Source organism: Micromesistius poutassou, assembly GCF_964030765.1.
Source record: "Micromesistius poutassou genome assembly, chromosome: 3".
NCBI classification, from domain to species: domain Eukaryota; kingdom Metazoa; phylum Chordata; class Actinopteri; order Gadiformes; family Gadidae; genus Micromesistius; species Micromesistius poutassou.
Window position 1 is genome coordinate 19,595,948 of NC_140273.1, and position 6,565 is coordinate 19,602,512.

A 6,565-nucleotide genomic window follows, 5' to 3' on the forward strand; every position below is an offset into this window, starting at 1 on the left:
TTAGGTTCCTCAAGGGGCGGTAACCCTCGGACACCGTGGTGGACACCGGTGGTCAGGGAACACGTCCTAACACGTCCTCTATGTTGGAGGCAGAGCTCAAGGTTGATGGTGGTTCATCGTCAATTTCCCTGGTGGAAGTCACTGAGGTAGTTAAACATCTCCGCAGTGGCAAAGCCCCAGGGATTGATGAGATCCAGCCAGAAATGCTAAAAGCTCTGGGTGTTGAGGGGCTGTCTTGGCTGACACGCCTATTCAACATTGCGTGGGAGTCTGGTACAGTGCCAAAGGAGTGGCAAACCGGGGTGGTGGTTCCCCTGTTCAAAAAGGGGGACCGGAGAGTGTGTGCCAATTACCGGGGTATCACACTTCTCAGCCTCCCTGGGAAAGTCTACTCTAAGGTGCTGGAAAGGAGGGTTCGGCCGATTGTCGAACCTCAGATTGAAGAGGAACAATGCGGTTTCCGCCCTGGACGTGGAACTACGGATCAGCTCTTCACTCTCGCAAGGATCCTGGAGGGGGCCTGGGAGTATGCCCATCCGGTCTACATGTGTTTTGTGGATTTGGAGAAGGCATATGACCGGGTCTCCCGGGAGAAACTGTGGGAGGTGCTGCGGGAGTACGGGGTAAGGGGCTCACTCCTCAGGGCCATCCAATCTCTGTACTCCCAAAGCGAGAGCTGTGTCCGCGTTCTCGGCAGCCAATCAGTTCCGTTCCCGGTGGGTGTTGGCCTCCGCCAGGGCTGCGCCTTGTCACCAATCCTGTTTGTGATATTCATGGACAGGATATCGAGGCGTAGTCGTGGTGGGGAGGGGTTGCAGTTCGGTGATCTGAGGATCGCATCACTGCTCTTTGCAGATGATGTGGTCCTAATGGCATCATCGGCCTGTGACCTTCAGCACTCACTGGATCGGCTGGCGGCCGAGTGTGAAGCGGCTGGGATGAGGATCAGCACCACTAAATCTGAGGCCATGACTCTTAGCAGGAAACCGGTGGATTGCCCTCTCCGGGTAGGAAATGAGTCCTTAGCCCAAGTGAAGGAGTTTAAGTACCTCGGGGTCTTGTTCGCGAGTGAGGGTACGATGGAGCGTGAGATTGGCCGGAGAATCGGAGCAGCGGGGGCGGTATTGCGTTCGCTTTACCGCACTGTTGTGACGAAAAGAGAGCTGAGCCGCAAGGCAAAGCTCTCGATCTACCGGTCGATCTTCGTTCCTACCCTCACCTATGGTCATGAGGGGTGGGTGATGACCGAAAGGACGAGATCGCGGATACAAGCGGCCGAGATGAGTTTTCTCAGGAGGGTGGCTGGCTTCTCCCTTAGGGATAGGGTGAGAAGTTCAGTCATCCGGGAGGAACTCGGATTAGAGCCGCTGCTCCTTTGCTTAGAAAGGAGTCAGTTGAGGTGGTTCGGGCATCTGGTAAGGATGCCCACTGGACGCCTCCCTTGGGAGGTGTTCCAGGCACGACCAGTGGGGAGGAGACCCCGGGGAAGACCCAGGACTAGGTGGAGAGATTATATCTCAACACTGGCCTGGGAACGCCTCGGGATCCCCCCGTCAGAGCTGGTCAATGTGGCCCGGGAAAGGGAAGTCTGGGGCCCCCTGCTTGAGCTGCTGCCCCCGCGACCCGACCCCGGATAAGCGGACGACGATGAGGATGAGGATAATAAGCGTGATAATGTAACCTTCAGGGGTTTTGAACCACCCTGTCAAAAAAAAAAGGGGTAACACTTTATAATAACTATCCGTTATAACTAGTTAATAGATCATAAGTAAACTGTTAATTAATGAGTTATTAATGACTTGTTAAGTGTTTGTTAAGGATTTATAATGATGCTTTGTAGATAGTTAATAGATCATTAATAAACTGTTAGTTAATGAGTTATAAATGACTTGTTAACTGTATGTTAATGATTTATAACTATACCTTATAAATTAGTAATAGATCATGAACAAGCTATTAGTAAATTACTTACTAATGACTTGTTAAGTATCAGTTAATAGTTTATATATGTTATTGGGACGTTATTCTAAAGTTGCAACTATTCCTCATTTATTAACTGTTAGTAAATGAGGAATAGTTGCAACTTTAGAATAACGTCCCAATAACATACATAAGCTAATAACTAATACTTAACTAATATATTAACTCACACTTTACAGATCAGTAGTTAATAGTTTGTTAACCATCTACTAATACCAGTGAAACTTTGTAGAACAGCAAATGGGTGGAACAAGTTCAAGGTACAGAAATTTGATGTGATGTTCAACCTCAACCTTGTTCCACCCATAGGCTGTGTACTGTATTTTACCAAAGAAACACCACAGATGAAATGTTGAACATTGTGTTTAATGTATAGAAACACACATACCCATCACATGGCAGAACAGCAGTATACAACAGTATACAAAGGGATGTAACGGTTACCGGTGTAACTGTAAACCGCGATAAAAATGTTGTCAATAACAATTACCGTTTTCATTTCAAATAAAATTATTATCGCGGTGGATAACCGCGCCCGCGGTGTGGAAACCGTGTGCTTAAATCCTTCCCAGCGCTTCATCCGAGCAGTGTTTGGAATAACGCCGTTTAAAATAACGGCGTTACCTAACGCCGTTATTTTTTCAGTAACGGGTAATCTAACTAATTAATTTTTCCGTCGTTACAACGCTGTTACTGACAGTTAAATGCGGTGCGTTACCATGAATTGATTGAATAAACTGCGTAATCCGAACGCACCCCTGGCTGCACACACAAACTGCTAGTGAGGACGGAGACCGGGTGGGTTAGCGATTATGATTGGCTAAGGCAGAGTCATGTTTCATGGTAGCCAATCGGAGCCAGTGTTTTTGCACACAAGCCAGGATACGCGACGCGTGCCACACGCACACGCACACACAAACACCAAACAGATTCGATGAAGCAGTAGAAATGGCGAGTCCGGAGCAATCCGATGAAAAGTTGGTATTTTTAAGGTGGAGATATAAGCACTACTTCAAATTCATTGAGGTCAAAGGCAAGAATGTGCATGTAAAGTGAACATTATGAGGTCGCGGTCACGGCGATCTGCGGAGGAAGTGTCGGCGGGAGACGGAGAGCGCGTAATTGTTTACATATTGTTCTTTATGTCTTGAATGTTTGGATTAAACCTGCACTACTGTAAATGTTCCTGATAAATAAGCTGTTTACATGCTGAACCCTTGTTCCTTTGATGTTAAAAGTTGCACTTTTGATAATATAAATAAATATAATAAACACTTTTAACTATTTCAGTTTCCGTAGGCCTATCAGTGCTTTCTGAACATATTGAACACACTTTTAAAAATACCGCGATAATACCGAAAACCGGGATAATTTTGGTCACAATAACCGTGAGGTTAAATTTTCATACCGTTACATCAGGTTTGTGCACTTTTTGTGCAGGACATGAAAACAAAATAAATCAAAATCAAGCCATTGGCATTATTGATATGAACATGTCTTAGCACAACTTGGACCCTCTATACTTAGTGAACCAGACCCGAGCTACAACCGAACTGCTCTAGGGCACCATCCCACAGTGACACAACACCTAAGCTTTCTTCTTCTTCTTCTTCTTTTTTCTGTTTTCATGTTTTCACAAAAAGTGCACAAACCTCATGGGTTTGTATACTGTTGTATACTGCTGTTCTGCCATGTGATGGCTCAGTATGTGTGTTTCTATACATTAAACACAATGTTCAACATTTCATCTGTGGTGTTTCTTTGGTAAAATACAGTACACAGAAAAGCCTATGGGTGGAACAAGGTTGAGGTACAAAAATTTGATATTTTAAATATCACATCAAATTTCTGTACCTTGAACTTGTTCCACCCATTTGCTGTTCTACAAAGTTTCACTGGTATTAGTAGATGGTTAACAAACTATTAACTACTGATCTGTAAAGTGTGAGTTAATATATTAGTTAAGTATTAGTTATTAGCTTATGTATGTTATTGGGACGTTATTCTAAAGTTGTAACTATTCCTCATTTACTAACAGTTAATAAATGAGGAATAGTTGCAACTTTAGAATAACGTCCCAATAACATATAAAACTGATACTTAACAAGTCATTAGTAAGTAATTTACTAATAACTTGTTCATGATCTATTACTAATTTATAAGGTATAGTTATAAATCATTAACATACAGTTAACAAGTCATTTATAACTCATTAACTAACAGTTTATTAATGATCTATTAACTATCTACAAAGCATCATTATAAATCCTTAACAAACACTGTTGACAATCACTTAACAAGTCATTAATAACTCATTAATTAACAGTTTACTTATGATCTATTAACTAGTTATAACGGATAGTTATTATAAAGTGTTACCAAAAAAAGCACTGCTAGTACTATATCATATATCTGTACTTTTATTTTTATTAGATATTATCAACATATTTTTCATCATGTAGAGCTCATCTCCTACTCCAGCTCTCCAACTCCAGCCATCGACTTCAGTGGCAGCAGTCATCGACGACTTGACTTGTGGCTTTTGATCAAAACCTCGTCTTCCGGAACCACACTGTTGCGCTCTATTGTCCAGGTATTGTTCCATGCAGTTCGATGTCCCTTAGAGGTCGGAAACTCCGGCCTCCTACTGGTAAAAATCGAAGTACCGAGTCGCAAACTCGTGTACGAATTCTCAACCCCCAGTTCAAGCCTTAATATCATTTGATGTTATTTCAACCTTGGACCCAGATTTTAGTTTGTGTAATTGTTGTGAATTATCACATTTCATGAACTTTTTATGATATGTATTTGATGAGTGAGTGAGTGACTTCCCGGTCGTTCCTTCTGTCTCTAAGCGCCTGAGAAATTTCTTGTGTTGCTTCACTGCTTTAATATTCACTCACCCTATTTATCTAAATGGTTTTACTTGTTATGCTGCCAATATATCTGTCCATTTTGATTCTAATCAAATATTCTATAATCCTCTGTAATCCTTCATCCTCTGTTGCTCTTCATTCTTCATTCTTCATTGTTTTAATAATAATAATAATAAATTTTATTTGTAATGCACTTTATATTTAAGCAATCTCAAAGTGCTACAGTACAAGCTTAATTTAAAAAGGGACACAAGTTAAGAAAAGTTAAGAGAAGACAAAGTGTACTAAACTTTAGCAAAAAGCTTTCCTGAATAAATAGGTCTTCAGGTTTCGTTTAAAAGCATCAGTGGTCTGTGGGGCCCTCAGGTGGTCTGGGAGGGCGTTCCACAGCCTTGGAGCTGCAGAGCAGAAGGCCCGGTCACCCATAGTGCGGAGCTTGGTTCTCGGGGTTTTGAGGGTGTTTGAATTAGCGGATCGGAGGGTGCGTGTGGTGGGGTGGGGGGTGAGGAGTTCTTTGAGGTATTGGGGGGCATGTCCGTGAATGCACTGGTGGGTGAGGAGAGAGACCTTGTACTCAATTCTGAGTGGGACAGGGAGCCAGTGGAGGGTTTTGAGGATGGGGGTGATGTGATCGTATTTGCGCACCCTCATCAGGATCCTGGCAGCGCTGTTCTGGATGTATTGCAGTCTCTGTAAGCTCCTGCCAGAGATCCCGATGAGGAGTGCGTTACAATAGTCCAGCCTGGAGGAGACAAAGGCGTGGACGAGCTTCTCTGCATCAGCCAGGGTGAGAGTTGGACGGAGTTTGGCAATGTTCCTGAGGTGATAGAATGATGTTTTGCAAAGATGTTTGATGTGGGTGTCAAAAGTGAGTTGTGGATCAATTTTGACACCTAGGTTGGTGACAGAAGTGGAGAGGGGGATGTTTTGACCGGTGAAAGTGATGCTGGTGATGGTGGAAGAGTGGAGTTGATGTGGAGTGCCAACTAGAATGGCTTCTGTTTTGGAACTGTTGAGTTGAAGGAAATTTAGCTTCATCCACGCCTCTATCTCCTCCAGGCAGGTGGTCAGTGTGGATGTTGGACCTGATAGTCCCATGTTGATCGCATCTTTAACTCAACTTGAACTGTAATTGTATGCTAATTTTAACTGGTCATAATTTTGCTCAACACAACATTTGATCAATTTACATCCAATCAGATTACAGACACTGCACTGTACTGCACAAACATCACACTGTGGCGATTTAATATTCTATGAAACTGTATAAGTAACCTGATAGTCCCATGTTGATCGCATCTTTAACTCAACTTGAACTGTAATTGTATGCTAATTTTAACTGGTCATAATTTTGCTCAACACAACATTTGATCAATTTACATCCAATCAGATTACAGACACTGCACTGTACTGCACAAACATCACACTGTGGCGATTTAATATTCTATGAAACTGTATAAGTAACTTTTTTTAAAGACAGTCGTTTTGAATTTAAAATTTATTTATTTAGGGTAAACAGAAGGGGGTGAGTCGAGGGGCCACAGTGAGTCGAGGGGCCACAGTGAGGAGGAGGGGCCACAGTGAGTCGAGGGTGCCACAGTGAGTCGAGGGGCCACAGTGAGTCGAGGGGCCACAGTGAGGAGGAGGGGCCACAGTGAGTCGAGGGGCCACAGTGAGGAGGAGGGGCCACAGTGAAGAGGAGGGGCCAC

General features: G+C 43.4%; 1 pseudogene across 1 annotated transcript; it reads right to left on the reverse strand.

The window, feature by feature from the left end:
* Positions 1–5,157: 5,157 nt before the first annotated feature.
* On the reverse strand, positions 5,158–5,933 carry LOC311340760 (annotated as a pseudogene). The gene has a single exon. The product of its transcript is annotated as an uncharacterized misc_RNA (transcript).
* Between the last annotated feature and the right edge of the window lie 632 nt (positions 5,934–6,565).